The sequence below is a fragment of the Maniola jurtina genome, chromosome W (assembly GCF_905333055.1).
Source record: "Maniola jurtina chromosome W, ilManJurt1.1, whole genome shotgun sequence".
Classification (NCBI taxonomy): Eukaryota; Metazoa; Arthropoda; class Insecta; order Lepidoptera; family Nymphalidae; genus Maniola; species Maniola jurtina.
Window position 1 is genome coordinate 4,499,687 of NC_060057.1, and position 12,400 is coordinate 4,512,086.

The following is a 12,400-nucleotide window of genomic DNA, read 5'->3' on the forward strand; positions in this document are numbered from 1 at the left end:
ACAGTTCATATGATTAGAGCGCAATTGCTATTGCAACTCTTAATCAATCATGATCTAAACATTATTCAAAACGAATTTACCACTGGTTCGGAATGCCACAACCTAGCGAGAAGAACCAGCAAGAAACTCGGTGGCGTCTAACTGAGTAATTAATTTCTTGGCATCTAACTGAACTTAAAAACAAAATTTTTTTTTTTTTTTGGTTGTTGTTAAGGGTATGTGGTTAACTGTAACTGTGCGGTGTCTATGACAGTAAAACTCTTTTAACATCGTCGCGTCACGGCCATTCTGACGCGCGACCGTCCTCGGGAGCTAGCTGGTGACCGGTCCGTCCCCACCGTCCCTGATTCATGGATTGTCCGATATTGCTCGTGCGCGTTCGTGCTCGCCTTCGTAAATCAGCGCCGACATGGCCATTCTGACCACAGGTCGCCCTCGACCTGCCAAAGAAAAAAAAAAGAACACAGTACCGTTGTACGAAACAGATTACGCACGGAAGCCCTCATCCTCGTTGGACACGACTAATAGTGAAAGTAAGGAGGCCCCTGTCCTCAACTTACGTCACAAAACACAAAAGTAAGGAGACCCCTGTCCTCAACTTACGTCACAAAACACAAAAGTAAGGAGGCCCCTGTCCTCAACTTACAAAACACAGAAGTAAGGAGGCCCCTGTCCTCAACTTACAAAACACAGAAGTAAGGAGGCCCCTGTCCTCAACTTACGTCACACACACAAACGTCACAAAACACAGAAGTAAGGAGGCCCCTGTCCTCAACTTACAAAACACAGAAGTAAGGAGGCCCCTGTCCTCAACTTACGTCACACACACAAACGTCACAAAACACAGAAGTAAGGAGGCCCCTGTCCTCAACTTACAAAACACAGAAGTAAGGAGGCCCCTGTCCTCAACTTACGTCACACACACAAAGCGGCAATATTAAGATTTTGAAAAAGTGCAGATTACCTGTAGCTTTCACCTCCTGGACTTGAATCAGATGTCCTTGTCTTTGTCACCATTAACCACTCGTTTCCAGATATTCCAAGCTTTGGTAATTGATTCACGTATCTCCAAGAGTTTTGGCTCGACCTTGCAACAAGCCAGCTATTTTCTTCGATGTGGTTAGGTGGAGTTGAAGAGGCTCCACGGTTCATCCCGCTTCTGATGTCGGATCGAGCCGAGGATTGTTTAAGAATTGATGAAGGCAGGCGGAGATCTTTAGGGTCTGCTTCGATCACTAGGCGATCTTCAGACGTGTTAAGAACAATACTTCCGTTTACTGCATGTCACAACTACCAGCGTAACTAGGTAAACCTAACCTAACCTACCTAGACCGGCTCCTCCACCCCTTACACCGGTCCCAAACCAACCATCTAACCTAACCACCACAATAACGACTCGTTTAACCAACAGAACCACTTTAGGTAACCACTACTCTAAAACCTACAGTACGACAGACTATTCCTACTGAGAAGTGTCCTCGGCAACAACCGGACGAATAATGCCTCGCTACGCACAGCGTGTCTGATTTTATAGTCCAACGACGATAGTGGGGAGATGACGTAATGCTCAGTGAGCAAAGTGTTGACAGCTAAAAGTCGGTACCGCCGACATAGTTGTATAGTTAAATTCCATAGTTATAAAACTAGTATAGAAACATTAGCCTAAAGCATTTCAAAACTCCCAGAAATAGAATAGGTAAGATAAATAGAAATAGTTATTGTAGTCTTCTGTTTGTTTAGGAATCAGTGGTTATATATTTTGTTTTTTTTTTGACTTTCTTTTAATTTCAGTGCTTCATCGTGATCGCTGAGGGCAGCGAGCGGTTCCCCTTCGTTGAACCTTTTTCCGGGGGAGGGGGTATTGTAACGTGTGGTATTTATTGTATATAAATATTAAAAAGAAAACATATAACTTCAAATCACTGATCTCCTTACGACTAGCGACATCTGTGCGTAGCGGGTGGAACTAGTTCGGCATCTTGGTGTGATTGCTTGTAACAGCCATCATAAAAGAATTTATTTATGAAATTTACGTTTGTTTAAATATTTGCCTTTTCTTTATAAAAGGATCTATAAAATACATTTGTAAAAATTTCACATGGATTATGGAGTTATTTTGGAAACTGACAGGTGGTCAGGAATCTGGGGCCAGAAGAAAAAAAAAAAAACAAAAAGAAAAAAGAATTTGATGTGACAGCTCTTTCTTTTTTCGATTCGCCTTGCAGGGAGATGGCGTAGTTACAAAAATTTAAAAAGGATAACGATAGTTTAGGCTGGGAGTTTTACTAAAAATGGTATGTGTGAGTTTATTCGTGCGAGATAAATTCGTCCACTCTTCGATGGTGTTGTGAATTTATGATTCCTTGTTCCAGCTTTAGGATAAAGTTTGCCACGCGGCGGGTGGGGGTCGTTCATCACGATGTGGTAAGTAAATTATTACTCTCAAAAATTAATTAGAAAGATGTAAGGCTCCCCTACCCGAAATAAACGTGTCGCCAATTCGCAATTTTATTTTCCTTTTAGGTGGCGACATGGGATTTAAGAAATTCAAACGAATTTAAGAAATTTAAACAGATTTAAGAAATTTCAACAGTTTTCAACAATTTAAACAGATTAGAAAATTTAAACAACTTGATAAGAAAATCATCATCATGGTCCCCTAACAACCTAATAATTTTAAAAACCATGATTGGGTTATAAAATAACGCTGAAATTTGAGATTTAACACGCGTTTTGCTCGCTTCACGTTTGGATTGAGGAAGCGTGCAACGCCAGCAAATCCATAGGAATCTCTTGCATCCTTCACCTTGCTCGTCCGCATGACACACGGCCACCGTCTGTATGAGCCGCGCGTCCGGAGCGAAGCTTGATTTTCGGAACAGGTGTTTTCCTAAATCTTCAGGATTTATAAGGTGGATTCTCTCCAACATATTAACTTTTTTATTTTAAGCTAATTCAACTACTTTTGTATTTTGGTTTACATTTATATTAATTGATGGTTTACACTAGATTGTGACTTATACGTTCCTAAAATCGTAACCTATCATTAAGACGAGTAACCTAAGATCATAGTTGAGGTGCGTTGAATGCGGACAGCACCTTGAGATAGTATAATGCATCTCTCATGTCTCTGTAACTAGTCGAGTTAACTTTAATTGTAAATCTATAACCAACAAAAGAAGAATTAAATAACTATTTCTAAGGTACTCGAGGTTTCAATTTAATAATTATCTTTTTCCACATAAATCCCTGGCTGTACAGAGCTGATTCTGTTAGCATGTCTAGGTCCTAGCAACGCACCTAGAGTTCCTGAAAGACCTAGGACCTGGATATGCTACAGTGGCGCTCCAACGGGTATTAACTATATTTTATTTTCCCCTGAGTGCTACAGTGGCACTCAACGGGTATAAATTATACTTTATTTTTCTCCTGAGTGTTATAGTGGCACTCAACAACTTCAAAAATTTTCATATTTAAATTATACACTATATTTTTTCTCCCCAGTGCTACAGTGGCGCTTTTCGGGTTTAAAAACTTTTGTTTCACACAGGCTACAGTGGTCGTCCTGTAATTTAATTTAAATACTATTATTTGTTTATATTTGTTCAAAAATTAACTTAGTTTTTATGAAATCAGTTCAATACACCCAGGGTTGTCATATGACACATAGTAGTTTGAAAATATTGTAGGTAAACCATCAATTTAATTGAAATTTATGGATAATATTGTAATTAATGCTTTCTTTTCAGTGTTACAAATATTTCTTATCAGTTTAAGTTAATAACTGTTTGTCTAATTGTTAACTTAATTGTTATATAATTAACTTAAGTTTTATATTGTAATTGTGTATACCATCAATTACTTAACATGGAAAAGTCCAGAGCTATACAATTTCACTCCCTTAGAAAGGATGAATTAGTCTATGAAGTGTCCATACGTGCGGATACTCCTGGAAATACTGTCGATGCCCTCAGAAGACAGATGCGCAAGCTTATTTTAGAATGTCCTTCTGAGGCCATAATAGAAACACCTTTTAAAGCGGATTCTGAATTTCAAATTATAGGTGAAAAATTAGACGAACTAGTAGCTTTGTTAGATAAATGGGATGTATATAAAGAGAAGGTATCGCTAGCTAGAGCAGAAGCCCTAGCCTACCACCTTTACCATCGATTGAATAGGATTTCAACTGAGGAACCAGCGGTTTTAACACAAAAGACAGAACTCAAAAGTAGGCTTGACCCATTACTTGCAAAAATTGAAACTCCAACAATTACCGTTTCAGAAACTCCTGCTTCAACTTCATCTTCTGCAGCAATAGTTCATGAATCTTCGCTCTTCGAGTGTTCGAGTGACAAGAATGTAGCCAAATGGAACGTTAAGTTCAACGGCACCACGGATCCTCGCTCATTCATTGAACGGATAGAAGAGTTACAGGGTTGCTACGGGGTTTCGGATGCCAAACTGTTCAGGTCTGCAGCACAGTTATTTAGTGACCAAGCTCTCATTTGGTTCCGAGGATTAAAACATCAGATATGTACGTGGTCTGATCTTAAAAATCTAATATTGGAGGAATTTGATCCGGTCGATTATGACTATCGTCTACTGGGTGAAATTCTTGCCAGAACACAGGGGGTAGAAGAGCCTACTCATATTTATTTCTCTGTTATGGCTTGTCTGTTTGCTCGCTTAAGGACACAACTGTCAGAAGCAGCTAAACTAGAGATTTTATTACATAACATACGCCCAAATTTCTCTCAACAGTTAGCACTAGTTCAAATTGATTCAATTTCACAGTTAAAAGAGAGTTGCAAAAAGATAGAAGCTGCTAGCCAGCGTGCTACATTATTCTCAGAGCCTGGAAAACCAACAAATATTATAACTCCTGAGTTTTCTTATAAGCCCAAGAATAAAACAGTGGCTTTTGTGGATAGTAGGGGCAAAAAGCCTAGTATATCAGAACCAAAAATTCAACAAAATAAGGTTCATGATCAGCAACCTCCAAATAAACAATATTTATGTAGGGAAAATGGTAATAAGAACAATAACCATAAAAATCCAAATCCATCGAATAACTGTTGTCATTGTCCATCAAACAATGTTTCTAAACAGTTTGTTAAACGGAAGGTTCATTGCTTTACTTGTAAAACTCCAGGTTTTACAAAGTTGACTTGCCCAAATTGTAATAAAAATAAGAAAACTGATCCAAAAAACTAAACAACTCGAACTGTAACACTTTAAGTAAAAAAATGTCAAAATTCAAAAATTATGATTCGATTTTTACAGTTCGATTTTCCCCACAAAAAGATGATATTAGGCCATATTTGGAATGTAATATAGGAGATATAAAAGTTTATGGTTTGCTAGATTCTGGCGCATGTATATCTATTCTTGGCAACAACTCTCATACATATTTTATCAAATTGGGTTATAACTTTAACAATTTTATTGATAATTCTTGCACTGTTGCAAATGGAATCCAGTTAGAGTCATCAGGACATATGTATATACCTGTGACTTTCAATAGTAAAACTTGTGCTATTAAATTTTATGTTGTGCCTGCAGTAACTTCAGATTTAATACTAGGATGCGATTTCTGGAAGGCGTTTAATGTAGCCCCAGAAATATTTGAAAATATAGACTATATACGTTCACCTGAAAGCTTTTGCAACACAATAACGACGAAAAATGTACATTCCATTCAACCATTCAATAACTTGAACTTTGATCAAAAAGAAATAGCCAAAGCCATAATAGATAAATACAATGATATTTCATTTGACAAGAAGGGTCTAGGTAGGACATCGTTGATAGAGCATGTAATTGACACAGGCAATTCTGCGCCGGTTCGGGTGAAACAATATCCTATGTCCCCGGACAAAAAGTCAGCTTTACAAGCTGAATTAGACAGAATGCTTGCGCTAGATGTCGTCACTACCAGTGAAAGTCCATGGAATAATCCAGCTATTTTGGTCAAGAAAGCAAATGGTGACTGGAGGTTTTGTCTAGATTGCAGGAAGCTAAATGCTATTACTAAGGGTGACTCTTATGCAATTCCTTACATCCCTCAGATCTTGGACAGTTTGAAAGAAGCAAAGTTCTTATCAACCATAGATTTATCCTCTTCGTTTTGGCAGATCCCTCTGTCAAAAAGCTCTCAGGAAAAAACTAGCTTCACCGTCCCAGGTCGCGGGTTATTCAAGTTCAAGGTTATGCCTTTTGGTTTATGCAACGCCCCTGCTCGTCAACAACGACTTATGGACATGTTAATTAACCAAAACTTTTGCAGTGACATTGAAAATGGTTATGTATTTTGTTACATCGACGATATAGTTATTTGCTCGTCTGATTTTTCAACTCACTTGCTATTACTGAACCGAGTTTTGGACAAATTGAAATCGGCTAATTTAACAGTGTCTTTTGACAAATGTAAATTCTTCAGAGAGTCGATCAAATACTTAGGATATGTCGTTGACGAATACGGTTTACGGACTGACCCAGAGAAAATAGCAGCAATCTTAAACTTCCCTACTCCGACAAATGCTCGTGATGTAAAGGTATTTTTAGGTACTTGCTCTTGGTACAGGAGATTTATTCGTAACTTTTCAACTATTGCAGCTCCGCTGAACAAGCTTACCAGCAAAGGAAAAAACGCGCCGAAGTTCCAGTGGACCGACGCCGCAGAGGAAGCCTTCACGGTGCTGAAAAATGCGTTAGTCTCTGCTCCTGTCCTAGCCGTTCCAGACTTTGAAAAGCCTTTCATCGTGCATTGCGACGCATCGTCGTACGGTTTAGGAGGTATGCTGTCTCAGAATATCGATGGTCATGAACATCCGATTGCATACGTAAGTAGGTCCTTGAATAAAAGTGAAAGGAATTATAGCGCTACTGAGCGTGAGGCGTTAGCCGTAATATTCTCAGTAGAAAAATTTCAAGCATATCTAGGTTCTCGAACATTCAAAATCGTAACAGATCATTCATCACTGAAGTGGTTCTTGAATTTAGAAAATCCTTCAGGTAGGTTAGCTCGGTGGGGTTGTCGTCTGTCTCAGTTCAATTTTGAAATCGAACATCGAAAAGGCACCGATAATGTGGTCCCTGATGCCTTATCACGTCTTATGAAGGTAGAGGCCATCCATACGGCTCCATCCACGCCTACAATGAGTACGAGAGATGAATGGTACGATAGAATTTTAAATGGTTGTAGATCTCATCCGACAAACTTTCCAAATTTCATGATTAAAGATAATACTCTTTATCGATTTAGTAAAAGTAAATATAATCTCACTAGTGAATTTGATTGGAAAGAGGTAGTTCCTAAGGGAATGAGATCTAAAATCATTCGAGAAAATCATAGCGAGGCTACAGCAGGTCATTTAGGTATTTTCAAAACACATAGACGTTTATGTCTTAGGTATTTTTGGCCAGGAATGTATAAAGATGTGTTAGAATTTGTGAATGCATGTGATGTATGTAAAGCATATAAACACTCTACACAGGCAACGCCCGGTTTAATGGGTAAACCGAAGGTTTGTTCGCGACCGTTTCAGGTAGTGTCAGTGGATTTGGTTGGTCCGTTGCCACGATCCCGATCCGGTTACACCTTCCTTTTGGTAATTACGTGTTGCTTTTCGAAATATACACTTCTTTTTCCCTTACGTCGTGCAACTTCAGCCTTAGTGGCTAAACATTTCGAAAATGATGTAGTTTTGGTACATGGGACGCCAGAAACCATAATCCTTGACAATGGGAGCCAAATGACAGGTTCAGAATTCAAAAATGTCATTGCGCGCTACAATATACCAAAACTTCATTATACTCCGAAATATACCCCCCAAGTAAATTTGGTAGAACGTTATAATAAAACCATTATGACGGCTGTCGCGTCTTATGTGGAGGACAACCATCGTTCATGGGATCAAAACCTGAATAAGATTCAATTCGCTATAAATAGTGCAATAAACGAATCCACAGGGTTTTCACCATTTTTCTTGGTTCACGGTCGCGAACCTGTCATAAATGGAAACTTCTATCGGGATACAGATAAAGAATATAGAGTGGGTATGCCACGCGAGGAGTATGCAGGGGAATTTAAAAGTTTGGAAGAGATTTTTGATAAGGTACGTGAAAAATTACATCAAGCACATGCTAAAAATGCATCTCATTATAACCTTAGGCGAAGGAACGCCAAGTTTTCAGTTGGAGATCTTGTATGGAAGTCTACTTATACTCAGAGTGACGCTGAAAAATTCAAAATGTCAAAATTAGCTCCGAAGTATGAGAAATGTAGGGTTACAAGAGTTTTATCTCCACTGGTGTATGAATTAGAAAGACTAGATGGTACAAAAATAGGTTCCTGGCATATAAAGGATTTAAAGGTATAAATTGTAACTCAGACATGTTCAATCCCAACCCGTGTGTGAACATTATAAGTGCTCACATACTAAAGTGTAAGGAAGTGGTAAACTTAATTGGAATAAGTTACTACCAAGTATAAATGCGTGATGAATGAAGTAGTATAATGCAAGGAAAGAGTGAGAGTGATAAGTAGAATGCGTGATGTATGTCATAGTATAATGCAAGAGTGATAGGGGTGAGATGGAGGCGGATCGATGACTCATGATTGATCTGAGACAATCAACAAACCTTTCAACCATGGTGTATATATTTCTTCTGAAATACGAATCATATACTCGAAGGTTAGTAATTTTCGTATTTCTCTTTTGCTGTGCATTTTGTTGCACAGAGATTATAGTATTCCTATGTCTTGTTAGCTCATATTGACGCTAGGACCTTGTTCCAGACATTTAGGAAATCAATTCCTCCTTTGCTGTGCTTTGCACAGAGACTATTTTATCCCAGTGTTTTGTTTAGGTAGTATTGATGCTAAGAAGGTATCCACACACTGAGGATAGTCGGTTCTTGTATATACCGAAAAAGTATCCGGAGACTCTGTCTCCTATATCATAACAGTTATACTGTTTAGTATATTGTAAGATCAAGCTGCAAAGACCGTAGGCCTAGATGCATTGCTGTATTATTACGTACGCCGTTTACAGTGAATGATGCCAAGGTCCAAGCAACTTCTGATCGTCCTATAAATAGCAGAATTTGTAGTTGTCGGATCGAGCCGAGGATTGTTTAAGAATTGATGAAGGCAGGCGGAGATCTTTAGGGTCTGCTTCGATCACTAGGCGATCTTCAGACGTGTTAAGAACAATACTTCCGTTTACTGCATGTCACAACTACCAGCGTAACTAGGTAAACCTAACCTAACCTACCTAGACCGGCTCCTCCACCCCTTACACCGGTCCCAAACCAACCATCTAACCTAACCACCACAATAACGACTCGTTTAACCAACAGAACCACTTTAGGTAACCACTACTCTAAAACCTACAGTACGACAGACTATTCCTACTGAGAAGTGTCCTCGGCAACAACCGGACGAATAATGCCTCGCTACGCACAGCGTGTCTGATTTTATAGTCCAACGACGATAGTGGGGAGATGACGTAATGCTCAGTGAGCAAAGTGTTGACAGCTAAAAGTCGGTACCGCCGACATAGTTGTATAGTTAAATTCCATAGTTATAAAACTAGTATAGAAACATTAGCCTAAAGCATTTCAAAACTCCCAGAAATAGAATAGGTAAGATAAATAGAAATAGTTATTGTAGTCTTCTGTTTGTTTAGGAATCAGTGGTTATATATTTTGTTTTTTTTTTGACTTTCTTTTAATTTCAGTGCTTCATCGTGATCGCTGAGGGCAGCGAGCGGTTCCCCTTCGTTGAACCTTTTTCCGGGGGAGGGGGTATTGTAACGTGTGGTATTTATTGTATATAAATATTAAAAAGAAAACATATAACTTCAAATCACTGATCTCCTTACGACTAGCGACATCTGTGCGTAGCGGGTGGAACTAGTTCGGCATCTTGGTGTGATTGCTTGTAACAGCCATCATAAAAGAATTTATTTATGAAATTTACGTTTGTTTAAATATTTGCCTTTTCTTTATAAAAGGATCTATAAAATACATTTGTAAAAATTTCACATGGATTATGGAGTTATTTTGGAAACTGACAGGTGGTCAGGAATCTGGGGCCAGAAGAAAAAAAAAAAACAAAAAGAAAAAAGAATTTGATGTGACAGCTCTTTCTTTTTTCGATTCGCCTTGCAGGGAGATGGCGTAGTTACAAAAATTTAAAAAGGATAACGATAGTTTAGGCTGGGAGTTTTACTAAAAATGGTATGTGTGAGTTTATTCGTGCGAGATAAATTCGTCCACTCTTCGATGGTGTTGTGAATTTATGATTCCTTGTTCCAGCTTTAGGATAAAGTTTGCCACGCGGCGGGTGGGGGTCGTTCATCACGATGTGGTAAGTAAATTATTACTCTCAAAAATTAATTAGAAAGATGTAAGGCTCCCCTACCCGAAATAAACGTGTCGCCAATTCGCAATTTTATTTTCCTTTTAGGTGGCGACATGGGATTTAAGAAATTCAAACGAATTTAAGAAATTTAAACAGATTTAAGAAATTTCAACAGTTTTCAACAATTTAAACAGATTAGAAAATTTAAACAACTTGATAAGAAAATCATCATCATGGTCCCCTAACAACCTAATAATTTTAAAAACCATGATTGGGTTATAAAATAACGCTGAAATTTGAGATTTAACACGCGTTTTGCTCGCTTCACGTTTGGATTGAGGAAGCGTGCAACGCCAGCAAATCCATAGGAATCTCTTGCATCCTTCACCTTGCTCGTCCGCATGACACACGGCCACCGTCTGTATGAGCCGCGCGTCCGGAGCGAAGCTTGATTTTCGGAACAGGTGTTTTCCTAAATCTTCAGGATTTATAAGGTGGATTCTCTCCAACATATTAACTTTTTTATTTTAAGCTAATTCAACTACTTTTGTATTTTGGTTTACATTTATATTAATTAATGGTTTACACTAGATTGTGACTTATACGTTCCTAAAATCGTAACCTATCATTAAGACGAGTAACCTAAGATCATAGTTGAGGTGCGTTGAATGCGGACAGCACCTTGAGATAGTATAATGCATCTCTCATGTCTCTGTAACTAGTCGAGTTAACTTTAATTGTAAATCTATAACAAACAAAAGAAGAATTAAATAACTATTTCTAAGGTACTCGAGGTTTCAATTTAATAATTATCTTTTTCCACATAAATCCCTGACTGTACAGAGCTGATTCTGTTAGCATGTCTAGGTCCTAGCAACGCACCTAGAGTTCCTGAAAGACCTAGGACCTGGATATGCTACAGTGGCGCTCCAACGGGTATTAACTATATTTTATTTTCCCCTGAGTGCTACAGTGGCACTCAACGGGTATAAATTATACTTTATTTTTCTCCTGAGTGTTATAGTGGCACTCAACAACTTCAAAAATTTTCATATTTAAATTATACACTATATTTTTTCTCCCCAGTGCTACAGTGGCGCTTTTCGGGTTTAAAAACTTTTGTTTCACACAGGCTACAGTGGTCGTCCTGTAATTTAATTTAAATACTATTATTTGTTTATATTTGTTCAAAAATTAACTTAGTTTTTATGAAATCAGTTCAATACACCCAGGGTTGTCATATGACACATAGTAGTTTGAAAATATTGTAGGTAAACCATCAATTTAATTGAAATTTATGGATAATATTGTAATTAATGCTTTCTTTTCAGTGTTACAAATATTTCTTATCAGTTTAAGTTAATAACTGTTTGTCTAATTGTTAACTTAATTGTTATATAATTAACTTAAGTTTTATATTGTAATTGTGTATACCATCAATTACTTAACATGGAAAAGTCCAGAGCTATACAATTTCACTCCCTTAGAAAGGATAAATTAGTCTATGAAGTGTCCATACGTGCGGATACTCCTGGAAATACTGTCGATGCCCTCAGAAGACAGATGCGCAAGCTTATTTTAGAATGTCCTTCTGAGGCCATAATAGAAACACCTTTTAAAGCGGATTCTGAATTTCAAATTATAGGTGAAAAATTAGACGAACTAGTAGCTTTGTTAGATAAATGGGATGTATATAAAGAGAAGGTATCGCTAGCTAGAGCAGAAGCCCTAGCCTACCACCTTTACCATCGATTGAATAGGATTTCAACTGAGGAACCAGCGGTTTTAACACAAAAGACAGAACTCAAAAGTAGGCTTGACCCATTACTTGCAAAAATTGAAACTCCAACAATTACCGTTTCAGAAACTCCTGCTTCAACTTCATCTTCTGCAGCAATAGTTCATGAATCTTCGCTCTTCGAGTGTTCGAGTGACAAGAATGTAGCCAAATGGAACGTTAAGTTCAACGGCACCACGGATCCTCGCTCATTCATTGAACGGATAGAAGAGTTACAGGGTTGCTACGGGGTT

At 38.1% G+C, this 12,400-nt stretch overlaps 2 protein-coding genes and 2 long non-coding RNA genes across 4 annotated transcripts in view; 3 read left to right on the forward strand and 1 right to left on the reverse strand.

Moving 5' to 3' along the window:
- LOC123879971 (D-dopachrome decarboxylase-like) overlaps positions 1 to 12,400 on the forward strand; it is an 88,298-nt gene that overhangs the window by 62,612 nt on the left and 13,286 nt on the right. The window lies entirely within an intron of this gene.
- Positions 1 to 12,400, reverse strand: part of LOC123879970 (protein lethal(2)essential for life-like) — a 76,791-nt gene that overhangs the window by 57,782 nt on the left and 6,609 nt on the right. The window lies entirely within an intron of this gene.
- Positions 2,208 to 3,549, forward strand: LOC123879973. The gene is made up of 3 exons (XR_006799124.1): positions 2,208 to 2,294; positions 2,373 to 2,424; positions 2,524 to 3,549. It is a non-coding gene; the product is annotated as an uncharacterized LOC123879973 (long non-coding RNA).
- Positions 10,159 to 11,100, forward strand: LOC123879978. Its single transcript, XR_006799130.1, has 3 exons — positions 10,159 to 10,245; positions 10,324 to 10,375; positions 10,475 to 11,100. It is a non-coding gene; the product is annotated as an uncharacterized LOC123879978 (long non-coding RNA).